The sequence below is a fragment of the Halichoerus grypus genome, chromosome 15, assembly GCF_964656455.1.
Source record: "Halichoerus grypus chromosome 15, mHalGry1.hap1.1, whole genome shotgun sequence".
Classification (NCBI taxonomy): domain Eukaryota; kingdom Metazoa; phylum Chordata; class Mammalia; order Carnivora; family Phocidae; genus Halichoerus; species Halichoerus grypus.
In genome coordinates this window covers 15,257,996-15,269,926 of record NC_135726.1, presented here as the reverse complement: position 1 = coordinate 15,269,926, position 11,931 = coordinate 15,257,996, and positions in this window count along the sequence as shown.

Genomic DNA, 11,931 nt, shown 5'->3' with positions numbered 1-11,931 from the left:
GTCTTTGTACCAGCACGGGTCTTTTCTGGTTATGTGACAACCAGAAGCCAGAAGGTTGGGGGTGGGAAGCCGGGAGCTCGGTGTGAAAACTTTGGTCTTGAAGTCACAGTTTCAAATGAGGAATGATTCCTTGCCTAGTGGCATAAAAGGAATCTTTTGTGTGCCCTGGAGCCATATCACTGACAGAATGACCAAGTGATACATTGAAACAATTTCATAGGGTGAGTTTCCAGGGATTTGGAGCTTCAAGTGGGCCTTGGCTGTAATTTCAAAACCAAGGAGGGACCATCCTTGTTCTAAGTAATTAAGCTGAGTGTCTCTATGGTCTATAATATCTTTTGCTTGGTAATACATTGCTAGCTGATCCTGTCTTTGCATCCGAATTGCCTGTATCTTGGTAATAATACAGATATACAGACCAAAGCTCCTGGGTCTGAATCTTCGAGAGCAGCCAGCATCCACCTTCTTAACAGGCTCACAGGTGGTTCTGCACAGTCGGGATTGGGAACCTCCAGCAAGGAGGTTATGGTTAAGCCAGAAATTTTCACCCACCTCCTTCGGTTCTCCCTACAACCTGTAAGGCAGGGATGCTTTCCACATTATTGATGAGAAATCAGGGAGAGACTCAAAAGGTTCCAGCGTTTTGCTCAAGAGCACAGAGCTGATAAGTAGTCGAGGCAGCCTGGACTTCCACCGCTAGAACTGTCTTCCTGGGACCTGAAGAGTTGCGCAGGACCTGGCAGTTAGGAGTCCCATGCTTGGTTTAAATCTCTGCCACTGCCATCCTGAAATTCTTAATAAGTTTTGAACAAGGGCACCACATTTTCTTTTTTGCACTGAGCCACACAAATCATGTAGCCAGTCTTGCTGTATACGCTGTGTTGCTTCAACTGTGTTAAATCCATGCTGGGAAATAGGGCATGTTTCTCTCCAAAGTGAATCCCAGTTCCAGAGTTGTTAGCTTAAGTGTGCTAGAAGGACACCCTAGGGGAGAATAATAACAATATGTGAAAATACTTCCATTTACTGAGCACTGTGTTCTGAGCTTTTCATAAATTTTATCACCTCGTCCTCATAACAACCCAGTATTATTATTGTCACCATAACAATTTCCAAGTGAGGAAACTGAGACATGGAGAAATTAAGTATAAAAATAGGGGTCATGCTTCTATGATGACAGTGGTTCTGGACTCAAATCTCGCCTCTGCCATTTATCAGCTGTGTGACCTTAGGCAAGTTACTTGACATCTCTGAATTTCAATTTCTACAACCAGTAAAATGGGGGTGATAATAATTGCTTCAGAGAATTGTTCTGAGGATTAAATGAATTAATATGGACAGAGTGGCCAGCACACAGATACTCATTGAATACTGGGGCCTTTAACAACCTTTGCACTCAAGAATATTACCCATTACATACCGAAATAGGTATTTAAATGGTACCTTACTTAAGGATCTGAAGTGTTTTCACAGCACTGGATAATATAGTCAAGGTGCAATTAGCCATACATTATAATATTTTTAAGTGATTCAAGTGACACTTCTTATGTCTAAGTGTAATCTTTCCCACTTTAGCATTTATCATAGTTTAATAACTCCTGAATGCTGTTGAATTAAAATACTATTCTGTCTGGGGACACATTGACCCTTAGTGTGGTAAAGCTCATCCAGAGCTCAGCTAGAGCCTAGCAAAAGGCTCACCAGAGCAACTGAACTCACATGCTCTTTGGAGACCTTTGGGAGAAACCAAGCAGCTTCACACCCAGGTGAGGAAAAGGCATAGGCTAGGGGCTATTCATCATAATGATATCTCAACAACATTTTACAGAGATTTTTTTTTTTGGCAGTTCTTCCATACTTCATAAGCTCATTTGATCCACCCAATAACCTGTGTGGTAGAAAGATGTAATATTAAGACCTTCTTTAATGATCTCCTCCATATATGCCCATCAGAGTATAACTGCCATATGACTCTATCCTTTATTCAGTGCTATATGTACATTCACTCTCAGAGTTCTCATACAACCTGCAAGATAAGTAATACTGTCCATTTTACAGATGAGAAGAGTGAGGCTCAGTGGCTAGAACCAATGTGCTTGGTAGAAGGTGCAAACCCAGAGTGGGCTGGCCAGAGCCTGTATACCTTAAGTTCTTATTCTTTCCATCCTCAAGCCATATGTTCTTCGTGCTCTTTGATGAGAAGGAAGAGGCCAGGCATAAGAAAGGTGGTCAGTAAATACTTAGCGAATGAAGGAATGTGAGCTGGATAGAAGAACACCAGGTTTCAATCACCTTGTGAACTGGCTTGAACATGTGGCCTAGTCAAACATACCATTGTTCTGAATTATTCAAAAGCTATGACATATTTGGGTTTTTCTTTTAGGGGCCACTCTTCTTTTCTTCATTGCATGCCATTCTTCCTCCTTCACACCATGAAGAGAACCAGCTTGATGTAAGGGCGTGTGGTCTTCTTGGGTAGTTAGCCATCTTGGTTCAGCAGTCTCATGGAATCTCTTTCTTTCTTGTGCATCTCAGACCTGGCTTGACAGCCATGGGGTTTCATTTTCCCAGTGACCATGCCCTGGGAGAGAATTTAATATTTTGTAAAGCCATGTGAGGTCACTGAAGAAAGAGATCCCTTTGCTCTTCAGAAGAGTTTCCTGGTGAGCTCCTTGGGACCTGGGAGATGAGATGAAGATTGCTCCCTGGGTGAGAGAGAAAGTGTGTGCATATGTGTGTGCACACACTCGCGCTCAGTGCCATGTCCAGCAGAGGGAGGGCATGGGCCCCACAGGCGAAGCATTCGTGATGTGAGTTCCCAGACTGGGTGCTCAGAATGTTGGGAGATATTTGTTAGGCACGAACCATCCAGTTGTCTCAGAGAACTTTAGAATCCCAGCCACAGTGATTTCAACTGTACTCTGTAGTCTTGACAAGGTCATAGAGACTTCTGTGAAATAATGAAATCTTGGGGCCCAGGAAGAATTCACACATGCAATACACACACACACACGCACAAACACACACACACACACACAGTTTTGTAAGTAATATCGAGTGCTTTGTGAAATCTGTGAATTCCTCTATAAAAGCACTGCTCAATGGCATTTCTTTCCTGTCTCAAAACAGTCCCCAAGACCAATGTCTTTCTCTTTTCTTCATTGCTTTCTGTCACTTGTTCCACTTATAGGTCAAAACAGGGCAGAATTTTATTTTCTACAGCTTCTTTATTCACTGTGTTATATTGTAAGTCCTTTTCCATGTTGCTACAAAATCTTCATAATGACCATTTTTCATGGCTACAAAATATCCCATCCAGAAGCCATCTCAGACTTTTCTTAAGCCCTCCATTATTGGTAGATGCTGCATTGGTTTCTTTCTTTTTTTTTTTGCTATTTTGAGTTAACATTTCAGCAAACAGCCCCCATCATTGCCCATTCCCCACTTAAACTGCCAACCCGTTTCCATTTTCTTGCAATATAATGGTGGTCATCATTTCTAGTTACTTGATTTAAACGTGCTTGTGTCTGTCCTTCCTGCCTTACCGCCGTATAGAGCCTTTCTCCTGTACTTCCTCAACTTGATCCTATCCCATCTTGCCACCACCAGTTATTCCTTCTTTTCTCTTGTACCTTTGGTTTTTCCCTTTCACCAAGCATGCCTGGTCCTTTTTGTGTAGATAAATCTCTCTTGCCTCCATCAATTTGCATGTGCTGATTCCTCTGCCTGGAATACTCTTTCCAAGTGTTAGACTGAGAAGGGACGTTTCTTAACAAGGTGACGCCAGGGTGGGAAGGGGGAGAATGTGACTTTCTGTGAGGACTGTAGATGATGGTAAGCTGGGCTCCAGAGGGCTGATGTGGGTCTGTACCCATGTTGAAGGATTTCAGTCTCTGCAGAGGTGGCGATCTTAGGAATCTTTGTAAGTTCCTGAAGCAGAACAGTGTACTGGAAATAGGACAGTGTTTAGAATTGGGCTGACATTAAATCAAGTCTCAGCTCTGCCATTTACTAACTCTGTGACCCTACAGATGTTACTGAACACCAGTTTTTTCATCTCTAAAAGGATTAATGAGATATTATTTGGCCTGGTACTGAGCCCCTTCGTTAGTGTCTCATAAATGGTTTCTCTCCTCTATTACCAGCCTTCATACGCCAGCAGTGTCTAGCCTTATGCTTGGCTCAGAGTAGACACCTAATAAATATTTGTTGAATGAATAAACATTGACTGATAGCTCCAAGGTGTGGGCACTGGCCCTCATCTGCATCCTGGCTTGTCACAGCCTGGGCATGTGAACAGGCGGTGAGTGCCTGCTGTAGCCCAGGGCAATCTGGATGTGAAGCAGAAAGTCTGTGATTGTGAGTGTGCACGTGGTGAGGCAGCAGCTGTCTCCAGGGAAGGTGGTGGCACCATGCCAAGTGCCCGTGGCCCCTCCACAGAGACGCGGTAATGATTACAATCCCTCATGTTCCTTCTGCGGACTGCCTCTCTTCTTAGAACACGTGGCACTTCACAGACATTATCTCAGGGATCACCACCACACGCCTGTAAAGGGGCAAAAGCACCACATGCTTGCCACATACCCTGTGGGCACAAGGCAAAGGAGGGTAGATAATGAGAAAGGATAGGAGTGGCGGAGGAGGCTCATGTCCTCATCCTACAGGTGGAAAGATGGTGGAGAGAGTTTTCAACAGCTCAGCCACTGTGGGGCATTGGGAGCAAATTCAGGATCTCTTTTTGATCTTGGCACACCTGGGCAATTCCATGGACCCGGGTCAGTCTCAGCTGATCTTGCCTGGGGCTCACGGATGTAGCTATAGTCCCAAGGTCTACGCTTTGTCTCTGCCACTTTCATGAATGGAAAAATGTCCTCCCAAGTGGCACCCGTGAGATGGGAGAAGGAAGGAGATAAAACCTCACAGACCCAGACTGCTCACTAGTTAACAGTTCCAGCCCACAAACTCCTTAAAACTCAGTCCCAAGGCTTTAAAACTACACAGAGCAAGAATGTCCTATAATTCACCAGCTCAAGTTGGGATGATGTTGTGCCAAGCTGTTTGCTATGCCCAGGAATTCCCCAGCCATGCCTCACCCAGACTAGATCATGCTCCTCTGTGATAGCACCTTCTGCTTTTCCTTTGTGACACTTGGCTGATCTGTAATGATTTATTAGCATGATTATACATATAACTACACATATAGTCTCCTTGACCAGACTGAAAGCTCTGTGAGGTCCGAGAGTACTTTGGTCTAGTTTACTATATCTATATATCCATTACCAAGTACACAGCACTCAATAAGTATTTGTTGAATGGATGAATGAATTATGAATTTTAAATGAATAGGAAAAAATAAGCCAACAAAAATCATGTTACAGGACAAGAAACACCTGGTACTGGGATGAGATGTTCTGGACATTCCTAAACCATAGCCTTACTTGTAATTTCGACCTACAGTTATAAAATGAAATTAGTCATTTCTTTGTTACACAGAATTGAGGGTATAAATTTCTACAGCTCTGTAAGGTCAGGGATGCTATCTGTCTTGCTTATCCGTTGTATCCTAGGGGTTAGCATAGTACATAGCACAAATTATGTACTAAATAAATATTTGTTGAAGGGTGGGTGGAAGGAGCCTGCAGATGCTTTAAAATTCATCAATCCATGCCCCATTAATTAAGAATATTGGATAATTAAGACAGACTGTAATTGGGTTTTTCTCTTTACATTTTATTTACTTATCTTGTATTTATCACTACTCCCCGCCTCATTTAGAAAAAAAAATTGAGGTGCCAGCAAAATACGTCTATTTCACACTATTCTTTTACTCAACAAATATTCATTAGATGCCTATTCTAAGCTATGCACAGGGTTTGGTGATGAGGCTGTAATGGGAGAAAAGATAGTTCATAGTGTCTGTCTGCATAGATGTTCCAGTACTGAAAACATTTTGGCCAACCAAGCCAATAGAATTTGGAGTAGTGTTTAAAATACGTACCAGTTAGCTTTTGCTGCATAACAAACCACCCCAAAACTTTGTACTTGAAAACAACAACCATTTATTTAATTTGTGACTCAGCTTAATCGTGTCAGCAGTTTGATCTGGGCTCATCTGGGCAATTCTGCTGACCCAGGTCAGACTTAGCTGATCTTGGCTGGGGCTCATTTGAGCATCTACAGTGAGCTGCTAGGCTGGCTAGGGATAGGCTGAATGTCATCTGGGGTGCCTCACTTCTATTCCAGGTGGCCTTATCCTCTGGAATGCTAGTGCAGACTTATTCACGTGGATGTCTCGGGGCTCCAAGAGGTTGAGTATAGAGGCTGCAAGATCACTGAAGGCCTAACACCAGAACTCACAGTGTCATTTCTGCTGCATTCTGTTGGTCAAAGAAAGGCACAAGGCCAGACCAGATCCAAGTGGTAGAGAACTAGATTCCACCATTTGATGGAATGAGTTACAAAGTGTTATGGTCATTTTTGAGATCTACCACAACATAGTTTTTTATTGTGATAAAATTATCCGTAACATAAAATTTACCATCTTAACCATTTTTTAAAAGATTTTATTTATTTATTTGAGAGAGAGAGAGAGAGAGAAAGAGAGCACAAACAGGTGGAGGGAGGGGTAGAGGAGGAGGGAGAAGCAGACTTTTTGCTGAGCAGGGAGCCCTATGTGGGGCTCGATTCCAGGACCCCAAGATCATGACCTGAGCTAAAGGCAGACGCTTAACCAACTGAGCCACCCAGGCACCCCCATCTTAACCATTTTTAAGTGTACAGTGCAGCAATATTAAATACATTTATAATGTTGGGCAGCCATCACCACCACCCATCTCCAGAACTCTTTTCATCTGATAAAACTGAAACTCTCCCCATTAAACAATAACTTTCCATTCTCCCCTCTCCCCTAGCCCCTGGCAACTGTGATTCTACTTTCTTTCTCTATGTCCTCTATAAGTTATTCATATAAATAGAATCATACTGTATTTGTCCTTTTTGTGACTGGCTTATTTCATTTAGCATAATGTCTTTAAAGTCTAAGTTGTAGCATTTGTCAGAATTTCCTTCCTTTTAAAGACTGAATAATATTTCATTGTGTGTGTATATATATATTATATATATGTATGTATGCTTGCTACATTTTGCTCATCCATTCACCTATTTATGGACACTCAGGTTGGTTTCGTATTTTAGCTATTGTGTATAATGAACATGGGCATATTAATATCTCTTTGAGTTCCTACTTTCCATTCTTTTGGACTACCTCAACGTATTCACCAAAACATGTTTTAAGTCTTTTTATCTTTCTTTAGAAGTTCTCACTTGTATATAAACCAAGTACGATACTTAGAGAGATACAGAGCTACCAGGAATTTTATTTGACAACTTTTCGTTAACTGTTTAAGATTCCTTAATTCTGAGAGCCTGTCCGCTCTCCCCCTCAGCCCATATTAGGGTGATGCTATTATTCATTTTCACCTCCAGGAGACAAAGACCGCTTCATCACTCTAAGTGCATGGGGGCAGCATCACTGGCTGGTGTTCAAGGACCCTATTTGTCCTGCAGCATCTTGCATCAAGCTCCACATCCCAGTCATATGCCAGGTATTGAAATATCAGATGAATTCATCCCTAGTTCTGGATGTTTCTTTGTAGCTCATTTGTAGGATCCTTCAGAACACTCTGTGAAGCACACCATGTGTGTCTGGTGAGGTCTGACACCCATTAGACGCTCCTGCTGTAATTGGATGCACCAGGCCCCGTGAGCTAGTGCCAAGGTGTGAATTAGATAGAGATGTTTTTGACTGTTCCTCTGGCCTCCTGACTCTGTTCCTGGGCCATCCCGTGGCAGTCCAGGCCTCCAGGCAGTGTGCCTGACCTCAGCTGCCCAAAGATAGAGGTAAAACAGTAGGGAACTGTAACAGCTCCTGCATCGTGTTTGCAAACTGACAACACACAGAGCTCTCAGAGATCTGAGCTTCTGCTGATTCCTCTCCTTGGATGCAAATATTCCTTAGGTAGGAAGTGTTGTGGGACACACAGGTCTGGGGAAGCAAGGAAGGCAAGAAGGCATGTAGCCCAGGGTGGAAAGCCAAACCATTTTTGGCTACTATAATTTCTCCCAGATCGTGTTGGAACAAGTTGTCTGGGAGGGATTTCCCCTCCATGAGGATATGAGAAATGAATGTTGCTTACTAAGTCCCTCTGGGTGCATGTCCTTCTCTAAGGAAGCTTAGGAAGCAAATCAACACATTGATTTAGTTATAAGCACAGAGGCAGAGGGAGGGACCGTGTGTTTAGAGACAAGTTGATTTTTTTTCAGTCACTGTTTAAGGGTAGAAATTCCCCCCTGTTGGCCACACTGTTGCCGTATGTTATGGGGCAGAACTGTCATCCCCATCTTCAGATAAATAAAGGTGGTCATTTCAGTGCTGCCCCAAAGTTGCAGTAGAAGGTAGTCTCAAAAACCTATGTATTGTCTGATTATATACCTGTGTATGTGGAAGGTTAAAAAAATAACTTTTTAAAAATGGATGGACACCCCTAATTTGCTTACCTCTACAAAGGGGGAAGGAGACCAGAATTAGAAAAGGTAATCAAAGAGAACTTCAGCTTTATCTCTTTATCTATAGTAGTCTATTTTTTTTTAAAAAAAGAAGGGATTTCTATGTATCTTTTGTAATTAAGAATTAAATTTGAATGAGAAAATAAGGAAAGTCACTTCTGTTATCTATTTCTGTAAAACCAGCTACCTCGAGACCTAGTGGCTTAAAATCACAATCATGTATAATTTCTCACGATTCCAGCTGGGCAGTCCTACTCCATGGGTGACAGCTGGGGTCATCGTGTGGCTGCACTACACTGTGAACTAGGTTGGAGCTCCAGACTCCCTATCCACATTCGCTCTCTCTTCACTTAAGTCCAAGCTTCTTTGCAGAATATTTGCTGGCTTCTAAGGGGACAAGCCCAAGTGCAAATTCTTATCAAGCCACTACTCCAATGGAAGGCTGATGTCCCATTGGCCAAAGCACATCACATGACTGACATCCTTGGAGTCATTGTGTGAGGGGCAGACGAGGGCATGAATCCCGGGAGGCGTGGTTCGCTGGGGGCTACCAATGTTACAGTCTACCATAGTCCTTCCATTATTCCAGACCACGCGATTCTCTTGGGGACGGGACTCAGACGTATAACATGGCAGTTGCTGATACTTTCCAAGCTCTGATGAGGCCTCCTAAATCTCAAACTCAGGATTCCAAAACTACCCACATTTCCTCATTTGCTTTTAAACTTGCTTTTGCTTTTTCATTCTCCATTCCTTTCTCTTCTTTCCTCCCTCACCCAGGATTTTTTGGGGGGAAGGGGTGGGAGGTTCGTGATCCTTCATTACTTTCTTTGGCATTACTCCCTGAACTGTCCCATCAGGAAAATAGAAAAACTGATTCTAGCAGCTTGCAGAGAGTTAATCAAAGGGACAGCATGAACTTCTAGGCCCTCTCATCAACATATATGGCTCTCAGTTATTACATGTATATATATAGTACTTATACACCAGACCCTGCCATGCATACATTAAGGCTCTTTTCTCAGGGGTTAACAGTGCTAGCTCTGGACATGGGTTACCAGCTTCAAATGCTGGCTCCACACTGTGTAACCTATGGCAAGCTTCTGTGCCTCAGTTTTTTCATTGGGTGGTTGTGAGGATTAAATTAGTCCATTAGCTCAAGATTATCCATTGTTGTTATAATGACCCTCATCATCATCATCGCTCCCTGTATCTTGCTTCATTCTCCTAACAACTTAAGGTTGTAGATATTAGCTCTCTCATTGTACCTATCAGGGGCCTGAAGCACAGAGAAGTTGAGTAACTTACCCAAATCCACACAGCTAATAAGTGGTCAACCCAGGATTCAGACCAGTATCTGTGTGGCTTCAAAACTAGGCACTCAATCACTACATGATATCTTACTCGGGTTTACGGCCCCTCAGGCAAGGTGGGTTCTGGTGGGTGATCCTAATTTAGTTTTCTACCAATAGTTGTTTGATCATTTAAAAAAACAACATCTAACAAGACCTGCCCTATGATCAATACCCATCCGCACTGAATCTTTAATGCTCTGTCTTATCAAATTAGCAGTTTCCACCACAACTCAGGGGGAAATAAATGTTGTCCTGACTTTAAGCACACACTAACTTGCAAACACTCTGCCTCAGGGCTTTGGTGGCTTGTGGGTGAAGGGAGTCACTCTCTGGTACATCCACTTCAACCCTGTGACAGCGCAGGTCCGGATGAACCATGCCACCCCAGGCCCCAGTGAGCCCCACAGTCAGGCCCCTCCATCACCAGGCCTTCCTGTCCCTTCTTCTAGGACCTGGTGTGTCGCCAAATGTCCCTGGGTGCACAGCACACCGCCGGGCAGCCTCTGGTCTCCACTTTGTCCTCAACTCAGCCGTAATAATAGGAGGCCTCTTGGGCTCCAGGGTCTCCCTTCTCTAAACCCTTCTGGCCTCAACACTTCTCCCAAATACGTAGCAAGCCAGAAACTTGTCCCGCCGTCCTATGGCTCTAGTCTAACACTTGTCACTGCTGTGCAAGTTTCCGCATTCATTAGTGTCATTCCTTCCCAGTCCTCCTCCTCCACTCCAGCCAAGTCCCTTGCACTCCTGGTCTCCTATTTTGGTCCAACCTCTTGTTCTGTGCTCACGCTGCAATTCCCCATTCCTTCTTTTGATACCCACTTTTGTGCCTTGTTAGAGCTTCACCACAAAACATTCAAGAAGAGCCCAGCCAGTTTCTTTTCTTTACCTCTTCTAAACCCCTTCAATATTTTGAGTCTCAAGAGCAATGGTTTAGCAATTGTCTTATACCTTGTGTTGTCTCTCTTTGTGAGCTGCACCATCTCCTCAGGCAGAAAGCAAGATCCTCAATTTCCAAAAATTATGTTATGCCTTCTTTTATAATCTTCATAAGAACAGTAATAGATAACATTTATTAAATGCTTATTAGGTACCAGGTAGTGTTTTAAGCAGTTTACACGTGTTTTCTTGTTTAGTCCTCACAACTGATTTATAAGGTGACATTATTACTTGCGTTTTGCAGATGAAGAACGAAGGCTAAGGGTCAGATAACTGGCACCAAGTCATCTAGGTGGCAAGTGATGAAGCCAGAATTTAAATCCTGGTAGTTGGACCACAGCAGATGCTCTTAGCCACTAGGCTTTCCGTAGTTAACACAGAGTTGTTTTATAATCAATACCTGTTGTGAAATTGTTCCCTAAAGCATACACGGTCACTGACTCTATGGAGTAACCACATATAATGATGAAATATATCTGAGTTTATTTCTCTATTGTTGCATTGCAAATTTCCCCAAAATACAGTTGCTTAAAACCATGTTTATCACCTTAGCTTCTTTGGGTCAGAAAATCTGGCAGAGCTCAGCTGGGGGCCTCTGGCCCTGGGTCCCACACAAGCCTGCAGCCAAAGTGTCAGTCATCTCAAGGCTTGACTGGGGAAGGTTTTGTTTCAAGCTCACTTACCAGGTGGTTGGCAAGGTCCAGTTCCTCTCCAGCTCTCGGCTGGAGGCTGCCCCCATTACCCTGCCATATAGCTTCTCCACAGTGCTGCTCACAACATGGCAGTTCACTTCATCAAAGCACGCCAGGGGGAGAGACAGAGAGAGTACAATCAAGAAGGAAAGCCACAGTCTTTGTAATCCACTTCTGGAAGTGACATCCCAATGCTGTTGCCATAGTCTGTTCATTAGAAGCAAGTCACAGGTCCAGCCCACCTCCAAGGGGAGGATGTTCCAGAGGGTTGCAAATACCAGGAGGTGGAAATCATTAGGAGCCATTTCAGAAGCTGCCTACCACAAATCCATAAAAGCAATTAGGGGAGGCCTGCCTAAGGAAGGAGCGTTCAAGCTGACCTC